This window comes from Indicator indicator, chromosome 7, assembly GCF_027791375.1.
Source record: "Indicator indicator isolate 239-I01 chromosome 7, UM_Iind_1.1, whole genome shotgun sequence".
Lineage (NCBI taxonomy): Eukaryota > Metazoa > Chordata > Aves > Piciformes > Indicatoridae > Indicator > Indicator indicator.
In genome coordinates, this window is record NC_072016.1 from 1,902,261 (window position 1) to 1,913,516 (window position 11,256).

The window sequence follows — 11,256 nt, forward strand, 5'->3', positions numbered from 1 at the left end:
GTTTTGCCTGGAGGAGATCCTGAAAGAGAATTTGAGGAAGGTTCATTCCAATTCCTGCTATTTGATCTACAAAGGAGAAATACTGCTGGCATTAGCTCAGCACACCCTGGGATGCTATTGGGCTGTCATCCCTGAAAGGAGAGAAGCTTGCTGGTAGGGGAAAAGGCAAGTGGTCTCCAAGCATGGCTTCCAGGGAGACTCAGACACAAGTTATTGGAAAGCTAGACCTCCACCAAACAGGATTCCAAATCCAGAGCGAAGTTAGTTGGCTATTTCACACCAGCATCTTCAGTATTCATTTTGTATTACAGCTCCAGTGACACATCAGGGTCCTTCTGGGCATTTGATAAACAGAGGAGAACCATCAGTTTCTGTGCAAAAACACAGAACTGACCTGTCATAGTTCCAGACATCAGTACCAGCATGACAGGCTTTAGACAGCAATGGGCTGGCTTTGGTTGGTTTGGCATTCTAGCACTTAACTCTGTGACACCAAGGAAGATGGAAAGGATGCTTTTGGCACTTGCATGCCTGTCTCATGCTCCCGCTTGCCAGATAGAGAGGAACAGAACCTGAGCTTCTGGGGACAGCCTGTATTAATGGTCCATTAATCCAAAGGGAGCTATCAGTTACCTGTCAGGCAAAAAGAATTTGGAAAACATTTTAAGTAGATTCTCTGCTCATCAACAGCACAACGAGCACAAACCTGCCATTTGCTGCAGCCTTTTAACCCCAGGCAAGTTCACTGCACCCAAAGGAGAGACAGCAGCCATTGAACTTTCAGGATTGCCTTAGCACAACATTTGTGCTCCTTGAGCAAAGCAACATTTCCCCAGAGCACCTTCCCCTGGAACTCTTTTTCCTCCCTGACAGGCAGTGGATGGTTATCCTGTCACCGACTAAAAGTTGAGAACAATCTGCTGCATGTAAAGAGACAAAGAGCTTGGTTAATCCTCCTGCTTCCCTTTCATCATGCTTTTAGAATTATTATTCTTTCCTCATTTGCCTTTGTTGTGGTTGCAGCAGTGACTGTAACATTGCCTCTAGTCACATCATCCCAGGGGTGAGGAGAACAAGAAGATGCCTCACTGCTGGGACACTTCATTCATCTCTGCCCTCCTGAGAGATTAGTCTCCAGGGAGCAAATTCAGTGCTGTTTTATGGGACACAAACACACAGCACTGCACTCCTCATCCTGCAATCTAACAGAAGTGGGGAGAGAGACAGCTCTGAGCAGAAAAGTTCTCTGATTCCTGTAGGACAGTGAAAATATTTGAACAAATGACAATCTGGGACTTGAATCCATGTCCTAGAATGGGACACAGATGTGTGCTTTGTCTTCTCTTTTCTTTCTCACAATGAAATATTAATAGAGAGCCATATGAGACTTTTCACTCTGAAAACAACCCATAGGACAAAACTTCAATTGTTTAGACATTTTCAAAAACTTACCAAAATCCCAGGGTTTGTAAATGTTCCCTCAGCCTCAGATCATCTCTTTTAGGTTTCTCAGTGGGTTTGGGTTTTTTTCCATATTACTCCAGTAAAGGGAAGAGATCTTTTGTTTGCTGAGAAAACAACTGAAAACCAATAGAAGCTCAAAGATGTGTCAGAGGCAGCTTCTGTGACAAGCAGGCTTGTGAAAATTGCATCCTGGGATACCCTATTTATTCCCTTGCAATTATTTCTTGAACAAACCTATCCAGTTTAGCACTGGAAGGATGGGTTTGCTGCTGTCTGTCACTGAGAGCTCAACAAAAGCAAAGACTGATATTTTCTGGGTCAGACCCTCTGAAAAGATCTTACAATGAGAATGTTGAAAAGTCTCCCTCACAATGCACGAGCCAGAAGCCCAGCTAGCTTCTATTTCTACAGGACTACTGAACAAACCCCCTGAAGAGTGGCAAGAGTCTATTTAAAGAACAAAGTAAATAGATCTGAGTCTGAGTAGACACAGGAAACAGATCAGTGTCTCATTAGGGTGCAGTCTGTACAGCAAGGTTTTGACAAGAGCCCCAGGCTGGGTCTCATCCAACAGGAGGCTTTCTACCAGGTGTTTGTTTAAGCCTATAAAGATGTAGAGCAGCCTCAGCCAACACAGGGCAGGGATGTGCTGTGGTACATCCCAGAATCTTTTATTGCTGAGGGGCATGATTACATAGCTTCAGCCAACACAGGGCAGGGATGTACTTTGGTACTTCCTAGAATCTTTCATTGCTGAGGGGCATGACTACATAGCTTCAGCCAACACAGGGCAGGGATGTGCTTTGGTACATCCTAGAAACTTCTATTGCTGAGGGGCATGATTACATAGTGGGTTTGTAGGCAAATATAACCCAGTTCCATCCCTATCCCTGGCTCTCTGCAGTTTTATCCCTTAGAATGACTCCCACACCACTCATGGCTAAATGACCTCCAGTTTGCTTGCAACAGGGGGAGAGGGAGGCCATGCATGCTGGTAGAATGTGGTGCAAATTCATGCTAGAGCCTGCAGCTGGAGCTCAGGAAAAGGCTTCTGTCAAAGCCAGCACACTATGTGGGCCAAGACCTCTGCAGCTCCAAGCTGCTTTCCTGCCACGACTTCAGAGCACTGCTGGGGTGGGGTTTATAGGGATGCAGTGACATGAAGTAGGATTGTGCTTCACTCTGGTGTTTTCCTAAGCTCTTACAGATGGAAGTGAGTTAAACCAAACTTCCTCACAGCACCAGAACCACTTTGAGGGCAGAGGGCTCCGTCAGTGTGTTTTATTTCACTGTGCTTTTGGCTGTGTTCAGGAGGATGAGGACACCCAGGGCCTCAGGGAGAAAGGACTCTTCTCCTTTCATTTCTCCTTGAGGCAGCAGAAGCTGCCTCACCATGCAGGCTGCTCCTCACAGCAGCTCAGCAGCTGGGAAGGAGCCAAGCATCTTGCAACCAAGGGGCAAGTTTATAAAGGAATCAGAGGGTTGGGGTGGAAGAGAATTTATAAGGTCATCTAGTTCAACACCCCTGCCATGGGCAGGGACATCTGTAACTAGATCAGGTTATTCAGAGCCTCATGCAACCTGACCTTGAATGATTCCAGGGATGGGACATCTATCACCTCTCTGGGTAACCTCTGCCAGTCTTTCACCACCCTCATTGTATAAACAAATCAGTCCTCCTGCCTAGTCTAAATCTCCACTCTTTTAGTTTAAAACCATCACCCCTTGTCCTCTCATTCTTTCTTTTTTATGGACCCCCCTTTAAACATTGAAAATCTGGAATAAGGTCTCACCAGAGCCTTCTCTTCTCCAGGCTGAACAACCCCAACTCCAACTCTTCTTTCAGCCTTTCTTCACAGGGGAGGTGGCACAGCCCTCTGGTAATTTTTCTGGCTTTCACTGAATCCAGTCCAAAAGGTTAATGCCTTTCTTGTGCTGAGGACTCTAGAGCTGGACACAGAAGAGGGTAGAGGTAATAAGAGATTAAAAGATGTAATCTGGATCCCCAGCCCTCAGATATTGATAGACATTGATCAGATCCCCTCTCAGTCTTCTCCTCTCCAGACTAACCAGCCCCAGGGCTCTCAGCCTCCTCTCACCAGGCAGTGTTCCAGTCCCTTCAGCATCCTTGTGGTCCTCCATTGGACTCTCTCAAGTAGATCCCTGTGCCTCTGGAGCTGGGGAGCCCAGAACTGGATGCAATGTCTTTCTAATACATGTCCTTTTGTGGAATAACATAGCCTGCTCTGTACTGCACAGGAACCTGATTGTTCCCTTCTGCCCTTAACCTGCCAATTATTACAAACCTGTTGCACAAAAGTTACTTGTTTCTACAGAACAAGTTTGTCTCCAAGACAATCAAGGTGATGATATTTTCAAGACACCAACTCAAAGCAGCCCAGATGAGGTGTTTGGTACAAACATGCTGTCAGCTTGGCACCTGTGAATCCCAGCTGTGCCTATGGGGTGTTAGTGGGTAAATCTCAAGGAACAGATCTTAAAGCACACTTAGGTAAACAGTTGGTGCTGTGTCACACAACTTGGCGCAGGTGTGCTGTCCTGGGTTGCTCTGGAGGGGCCAGCCATCCCCTTTGGCCCTTTCTCTAGCTCATTGTTCCCCACCAATTACAGGGGGGCAGTTTGCATTCACATTTGCAGTGCCTCCCTGCTTGTTTTCACAAACATCACATGCCCAACCTAGAGGGGCATTGCTGTTCCTGCCTTGCAGAGGTTGGTGCAGCAGCTTTTCAGAGGAGTTACATACAGGTGGGCTTTGCACTCCCATTGGGTCCTGCTGTGGGGAGTGCTACACAACAAAGCCCTGCAGGTGTTTCCTGTGTCTTTGTGGCCATTGCTTTTGAAATGTTTCTTGCCTACTCCTTGAAATATATGGTTTGGCAAGGCAGGTTGTTTACCTTAGCTTTAACTGCCCACCCATCCCAAGCCAGAGTGCATTTTCTGCTACTCAGAAAGACCATGGGCACAATGTGAGCCTTTGAACGCTGAGGCTTCCCTCCAGGGTGAGAGGCTCAGCAGGGAAAGGAGACCTAGAGATCTGGTAACATTTTTCACCTCAAATCCACTTTCCAGAAGGGCAGTGCTGTCACAGTTGGCAGCAACTGCTTTACCACCTGCCACCTCCTCACCATCCCAGCAGAACACTGCACAAACCCCAGCCTGTCTTCAGGTAATTACACTGGGAAATTGGAAGCAGGTCACTTCAGCCTTACACCTGGCATCTGGTGAAGCACCTCACGACACAGAAAATTAAGACAAATGAAAGAAAAGTCTCTTAAAACACTTCTATGGTCACAGGCTGTATAGCTGACTTGAATTTGGTAAGGTTTTGACTTGAACTTGGTAAGGTTTTGATTTTAATTTGGAAAGGTCTAGACTTGAATTTGGTAAGGTTTTGATTTGAATTTGATAAGGTTTAGACTTGAATTTGGTAAGGTTTTGATTTTAATTTGGTAAGGTCTAGACTTGAATTTGGTAAGGTTTTGATTTTAATTTGGTAAGGTCTAAACTTGAATTTGGTAAGGTTTTGACTTCAATTTGGAAGGTTTTGATTTTAATTTGGTAAGGTTTTGACTGCAATTTGGAAGGTTTTGATTTTAATTTGGTAAGGCTTTGACTTGAATTTGGTAAGGTTTTGACTTGAGTTTGGTAAGGTTTTGATTTGAATTTAGTAAGGTTTTAACTACAATTTGGAAGGGTTTTATTTTAATTTGGTAAGGCTTTGACTTGAATTTGGTAAGATTTTGATTTTAATTTGATAAGGTTTAGACTTGAATTTGGTAAGGTTTTGTCTTGAATGTGGTAAGGTTTTGTCTTGAGTCCATACTTCCTATAACATTTTGGGAAAAAAAACTTCCATTTAATTTCATTTTGCTTCTGTAATAATTACTGCAGTCCTCTGAAGCAAATGAAATAAAGCAAGTGATCAGAGTAAGGCACAGGAAAACAGACCCAAAATACATCTAGCCTAATGCAGATGGAGGCTGTGAAGAATTTGCTTCTCAAAGCTTAGTGTGAGTTAATAACTAAGCTGGACTTGCAAAGTGGTCTGGAAGAGACCTGGAAGTCAGAGGGTTATCCTGAACAGTACCAATCTAATTTATGCTGTTAATTTTATTATGGGAGAACCTATTCTATTATCACAGAATCAGACTCACAGAAACATTCAGGTTGGAAAAGCCCCTCAGGATCACCAAGTCCAACCCAGAGCTCTACTCTGCAAGGCTCACCCCTAAACCAGAGCCCCAAGCACCACATCCAAACCACCTTGAAACACATCCAGGCTTGGGTACTCCACCACTGCCCTGGGCAGCACATTCCAATCCCTGACCACTCTTGCCATGAAAAAATGTTTCCTAATGACCAGTCTAAACCTACCCAGTCACAGCTTGAGGCTTTTCCCTCTTGTTCTATCACTAATTACCTGTGAGAAGAGACCAGCACCAACCTCTCCACAACCTCTTTTCAGGTAGCTGTAGAGAGCAATGAGGTCTCCCCTCAGCCTCCTCTTTTCCAAACTACCCATCCCCAGCTCCTTCAGTCACTCTTCATCAGACTCATTCTCCAGGCCCTTTACAGCTTCCTTGCCCTCCTCTGCCCTGGCTCCAGCACCTCCACATCTCTCTTGTATGGAGGTGCCCAAAACTGGACACAACACTCAAGGTGTGGCCTCACCAGAGCTGAGTCCCAGGGGACAATCCCCTCCTGCTCCTGCTGGATATTTTCTGAAGATACACAAAATACATAAATACATTTTAAAAAATTACATTTCAGGTGCATAAAATAACTAAGTGAACATTTTGAGTTAGTAGCCTGGCTCCAGGAATATGGACCAGATCCACTAGTCTGTGGTAGCTGCCTACACCAATTTAGCAGGACTGGCAGCATTTTGTCTGCTTGGAGCTGCCCACATGCAACTCTTCTGAAACTTTATTATTATCACCACAATACTGAAAAATCATAAGACTTCAGGAATGTAGGACTCCTATGCATAACATATCAGCTCATTAACAGTCATCATTCTTAGGTCTCACTGCTGCTTAGAATTAACTGAACTGGAATGGAATATAACTCTCCTTTTTTTTGTGTCCAGAATAGCAGGAATGTGCTCTAACAGAGCATTTGGCTACAAAGATGTACACTTCAAGGAATCCATTGTGCCAATAATATAAAGAGTTTGCTTTTTTTAGCAGGCAATGAGGCAAAAAAAATAAAATTAAAAAAAAAAAAAAGGTGCATCTTACTGTCCTATGGAAACTTGAGAGAATTGTTCTTCAAGGTCAGGAGCACGCTGCTAGACTTCTACAGCTCCCAGCACTGTTTTCTCTGCAAAACTTTCCTGTGACAAAACTTTTTAAACCTCACAGGAGAGAGAGAGAGAGGATTTACTGCACTAGGTGTTAGCTGTTTAAAAGTTAGCATCGGCACCAAACTTACTGCCTAGTTTAGGCAAAGGAAAGAGGTAGGCACCAGGTAGCAACTCTCCCTACCTCTTCCTAGCTGGCTGTCTGAAGAAGGGATGGCTATTCAGGTCCTCATCAAGCTCTCTTCCTGCATGAGAAGCAGAAAACCTACCATGTTGTTAAACAGAGCTCTGGAAACATGAAGTAAAATGTTTACTTTCCCAAAGCAATTAGGTGCTAGTGAGGTCTTGCCTGGTTTGGGCACTGCTTCTAAAGGAGCAGGCTGGAGTTTGGCAAGGGTTGGCTTAGGCAGGGAATGATGAGGTTGAAAGAGAAAAGCACTCCCTTTGGAGGGCAGCATCCAAATCACTCTCAGTGGTTTCTAAACCAGATTTTGGAAACAAAGCCAACCAAACCAAACCAAACAAACCAAAAACAACCCCCCCAAAAAACAACCAAACAAACTCCACCAAACCCCCACAGAACCCAACCTGTAACAAAATACAGGGCCTGGAGATAAACCTTATGAGAAGGAGCTGGGGATGGTTGGTTTGAAAAAGAGGAGGCTGAAGGGAGACCTCATTGCTGTCTACAATGACCTGAAAGAACCTCGTGGAGAGGTTGGTGCTGGTCTCTTCTCCCAGGTCATTAGTGATAGAACAAGAGGGAATGGCCTCAAGCTACAACTGGGTAGGTTTAGACTGGACATTAGGAAACATTTTTTTCATGGCAAGAATGGTCAGGGATTGGAATGTGCTGTCCAGGGAGGTGTTGGTGTCCCCAAGCCTGGATGTGTTTCAAGGTGGTTTGGTGCTTGGGGCTATGGTTTAGGGGTGAGCCTTGTAGAGTAGGGTTCTGGGTTGGACTTGGTGATCCTGAGGGGCTTTTCCAACCTGCATGTTTCTGTGATTCTGTATAATTTATCTCAAGAAAGTCCAAAACAACTGATGTATGATGATAGATTGATGAACAACCCTCTACTTTCCAATCTTCCTTATTCATCTTTCCCCACCTAGATACTTTTTGTCTTTCTGGCACAGGAACCCAAGCAGTTTTCACATTTAGAATTATAGAATCACGTGGGTTGAAAAGGTCATCCAGTCCAACCCCTTCTGCAGTCAGCAGGGACATCCTCCACTAGATCAGGTTGCCCAGAGCCCTGTCCAGCCTCACCTTGAATATCTTCAGGGATGGGACCTCAACCACCTCCCTGGGCAACCTGTTCCAGAGTTCCACCACCCTCACAGTACAGAACTTGTTCCTAACATCCAATCTAAATCTGATCTGCTCTAGTCTGAAGCAATTGCCCCTTGTCTTATCACTGCAGGCCTTTGCAGTCTCTCCACCCTTCTTGTAGCCCCCTTCAAGTACTGGCAGGCTGCTGTTAGATCTACCCAGAGCCTTCTCTTCTCCAGGCTGAACACTCTCAGCTCCCTCAGCCTGTGCTTGTAGCAGAGGTGCTCCAACCCCCTGAGCATTTTCATGTCCCTCCTCTGGACCTGCTCCATCAGGTCCATGTCCTTCCTGTGTTTCTTCTGTAACTTACTTTTCTCTAACCTCAGACACAGGAAATGTTTCAGTGATAAGATAAACTGTCATAATACACTATTTAAGGCCTCAGGTTGCACTAAGGAAAGGCTAAGTTGGATATTAGGACAAATTTCTTTACTTCAAGAGTGGTCAGGCATTGCAACAAATTGCCCGGGGGGGTGCAAAAAATGTGTAGATGTAGAACTTTGGGACACAATTTAGTGGCCATGGTAGGGTTGGGTTGATGGTTGGATCTGATGGTTTTAGAGGCCTTTGGCAATCTGATTCTATGATTAGAAGTTTTTAGCAATGTCCTTTTCCCCTTAAAGTTCAGGTCAATATTTGAAACAATTGCCCTTAAATAAATCCAGCCTGTTCTATTTGCCTAATGAAGCTGTCCTGTACCCTTGCTAATGAAATTTTTGGATGGGCAGGAAGAAATAATGCTCTGAGCAACATTTTGAGCTCCAGAAGCACAGAGTACATGCCTCCTATCATAAACATGTTACCTCATTTCCAACAGCCAGCTACACACAGGCTGGACCCAGCGCTGCCTGCTGCCATGCTGTTACCTCTTCAAGCAAAATGAAAGGTTGTGTTCAGAACCAAGGGCCCTTGACTTGATGACAACCCACTCACTCCCCTCAGAGTTTTCTGTGAGGGGCTAAAAAAAAAGCCCTAAACACAAGAGTTGCTTGTTTGGGTAGTTTTCTGAGGGGGAGTCTCATTAACGTTGAAAAGCATTTTCCTGAAGCTAAGAAAGGCTCCTTCATATTTCTCAGCTTCATTTTACTGCTGTAGGTAAGTTACCCAGAATAGCTTTCAGCTGCCTGGGAAGTCCTCTATGAACAATAGTGGTCATTCTGGCCTGAGATGCACTAAAACCAGCTTCTTTCTACAGCAGGAAAGCAAATAATATAATGTTGAAGGGGTCTGGATGAAGAGAGAAGCAGATGAAACAACATCACCTGAGAAGTTAGCTCAGCCATCTGCAATACCACCAAATCCCCTTTGGATGTCTGCAATTAGAAGAAGAGAAGATAACAAAGAAACCAAAGACCTGTCAAGGAGAAGGCTAACCCAGGTGAAAACAATTCTAATAAGAGAGGCTGGAACTGACTTCACTGTAAAGCCAGATGATTTAAACCTTCTGCTTTGAACTCCATAGAGCTCACTGGTGGAACAACAAAGAAAAGGCAGGGGAAAAAGAATGGGAAATATATCTGTTAATGCTGCTGGAATACAAAGGGAACTCAGGCATCCAAAGGGCATTTTTACACATAGAATCAGTCAGGGTTGGAAGGGACCTCAAGGATCAGCCAGTTCCAACCCCCCTGCCATGGCCAGGGACACCTCACACTACATCAGGCTGGCCAGAGCCTCCTCCAGCCTGACCTTAAACACCTCCAGGGATGGGACCTCAACCACCCTCCCTGAGCAACCCATTCCAGGCTCTCACCACTCTCATGGGGAAGAACTTCTTCCTCACATCCAGCCTGAATCTCCCCACTTCCAGATTTATTCCATTCCCCTTAGTCCTGTTACTACCTGAGATCTTAAAATCTCCCTCCCACACGTGCCACCTCAGAGGAAGTCCTGCTGTTATTTCTGAGGGAGTCACCCGGGACTTACCTTACAGAAACCCTTCCCAAAATAGAGCAGAGGAGCTGTGCTGGGCACCAGTTGAGGGTCACCCTGCACAAAGCAGCTTCAGGTACAGGCTGCTGTAACCCAGCCCTGCTCTCAAGGTCAGTAGGTTACCTTCAGCAAAGCAAGCAAGAAGAGAAACACAGAAGCACCCTGCTGCTAGACTGCCCAGCAGAAACACACCAGACAGACTCAACTTTGTTTTGAGTACTAAATCTTAAAGGGTGCTGTCTCTCCCATGGAATTGTTTAGAATAATCATTATTTTTCTTTTTTTACACCCAGTAGTGATTTATTTACATTCTTACTACTTTCTGCTCAAGATCTGTGCATTTTAAAGGCATAGCCCTAAAACCATCACACCCACCTGCAGCCAGAAGCCATCCACAGTGGTTATTTTGGTCTGGGATTTACAGTTTGATTGATGAGCACGAGGAACTGTATTAAGGAAAGTGGAAGGCAGAAGAATGAAGCAAAAATGCAAGAAGCTGACAGGAAAGATTTAGTAGGTGGTGGGGAAGCCCCACAAAACCAGGAAGACAAGAAACCTCTCAATATGTTAAAACATATCAAATGGTGGCATTGTGTCGATGGTTGGCCTTGATGGTCTTTCCAGCCTTAATGATTCTATGGTTCTAGTGGAACACTTGGAACAGGTTGCCCAGGGAGGTGGTCAGGGTCCCATCCCTGGAGACATTCAAGGTGAGGCTGGACAGGGCTCTAGGCAACCTGATCTAGTGGAGGATGTCCCTGCTGACTGCAGAGGAGGTTGGACTGGATGAGCTTTGGAGGTCCCTTCCAACTCAGAGTATTCTATGATTCCATGGTTAGATCTGTATAAAAAACATATAGAGCCATTGGATGGTTCAAGCTGGTTCAAACTTTAGTAAGAAGTATCACTTAAATAATACACAAAGTGTATTGTCTGGTGCTACTGAAATCAGTCCAGCTGAAACCTCATGCTCAGGTTGGTTTTTGAGAAATACTGACAGAAAGAGCAACAAAATTGAAGTCTGGGTTGATGTTGATCACTACTACAGAGTAACATCAGTAGCAAGTCAAGACATGGCATGTGATGTCACCTCACACAATGCTGCTCTTTTGTAATATAGCTTGAATTTCACCTAAGCCTTGGGTACAGACTTCAAATTTGGCTCCCCAAATGCCAGAAAGATAAGTGAGATATTTTCCAAACA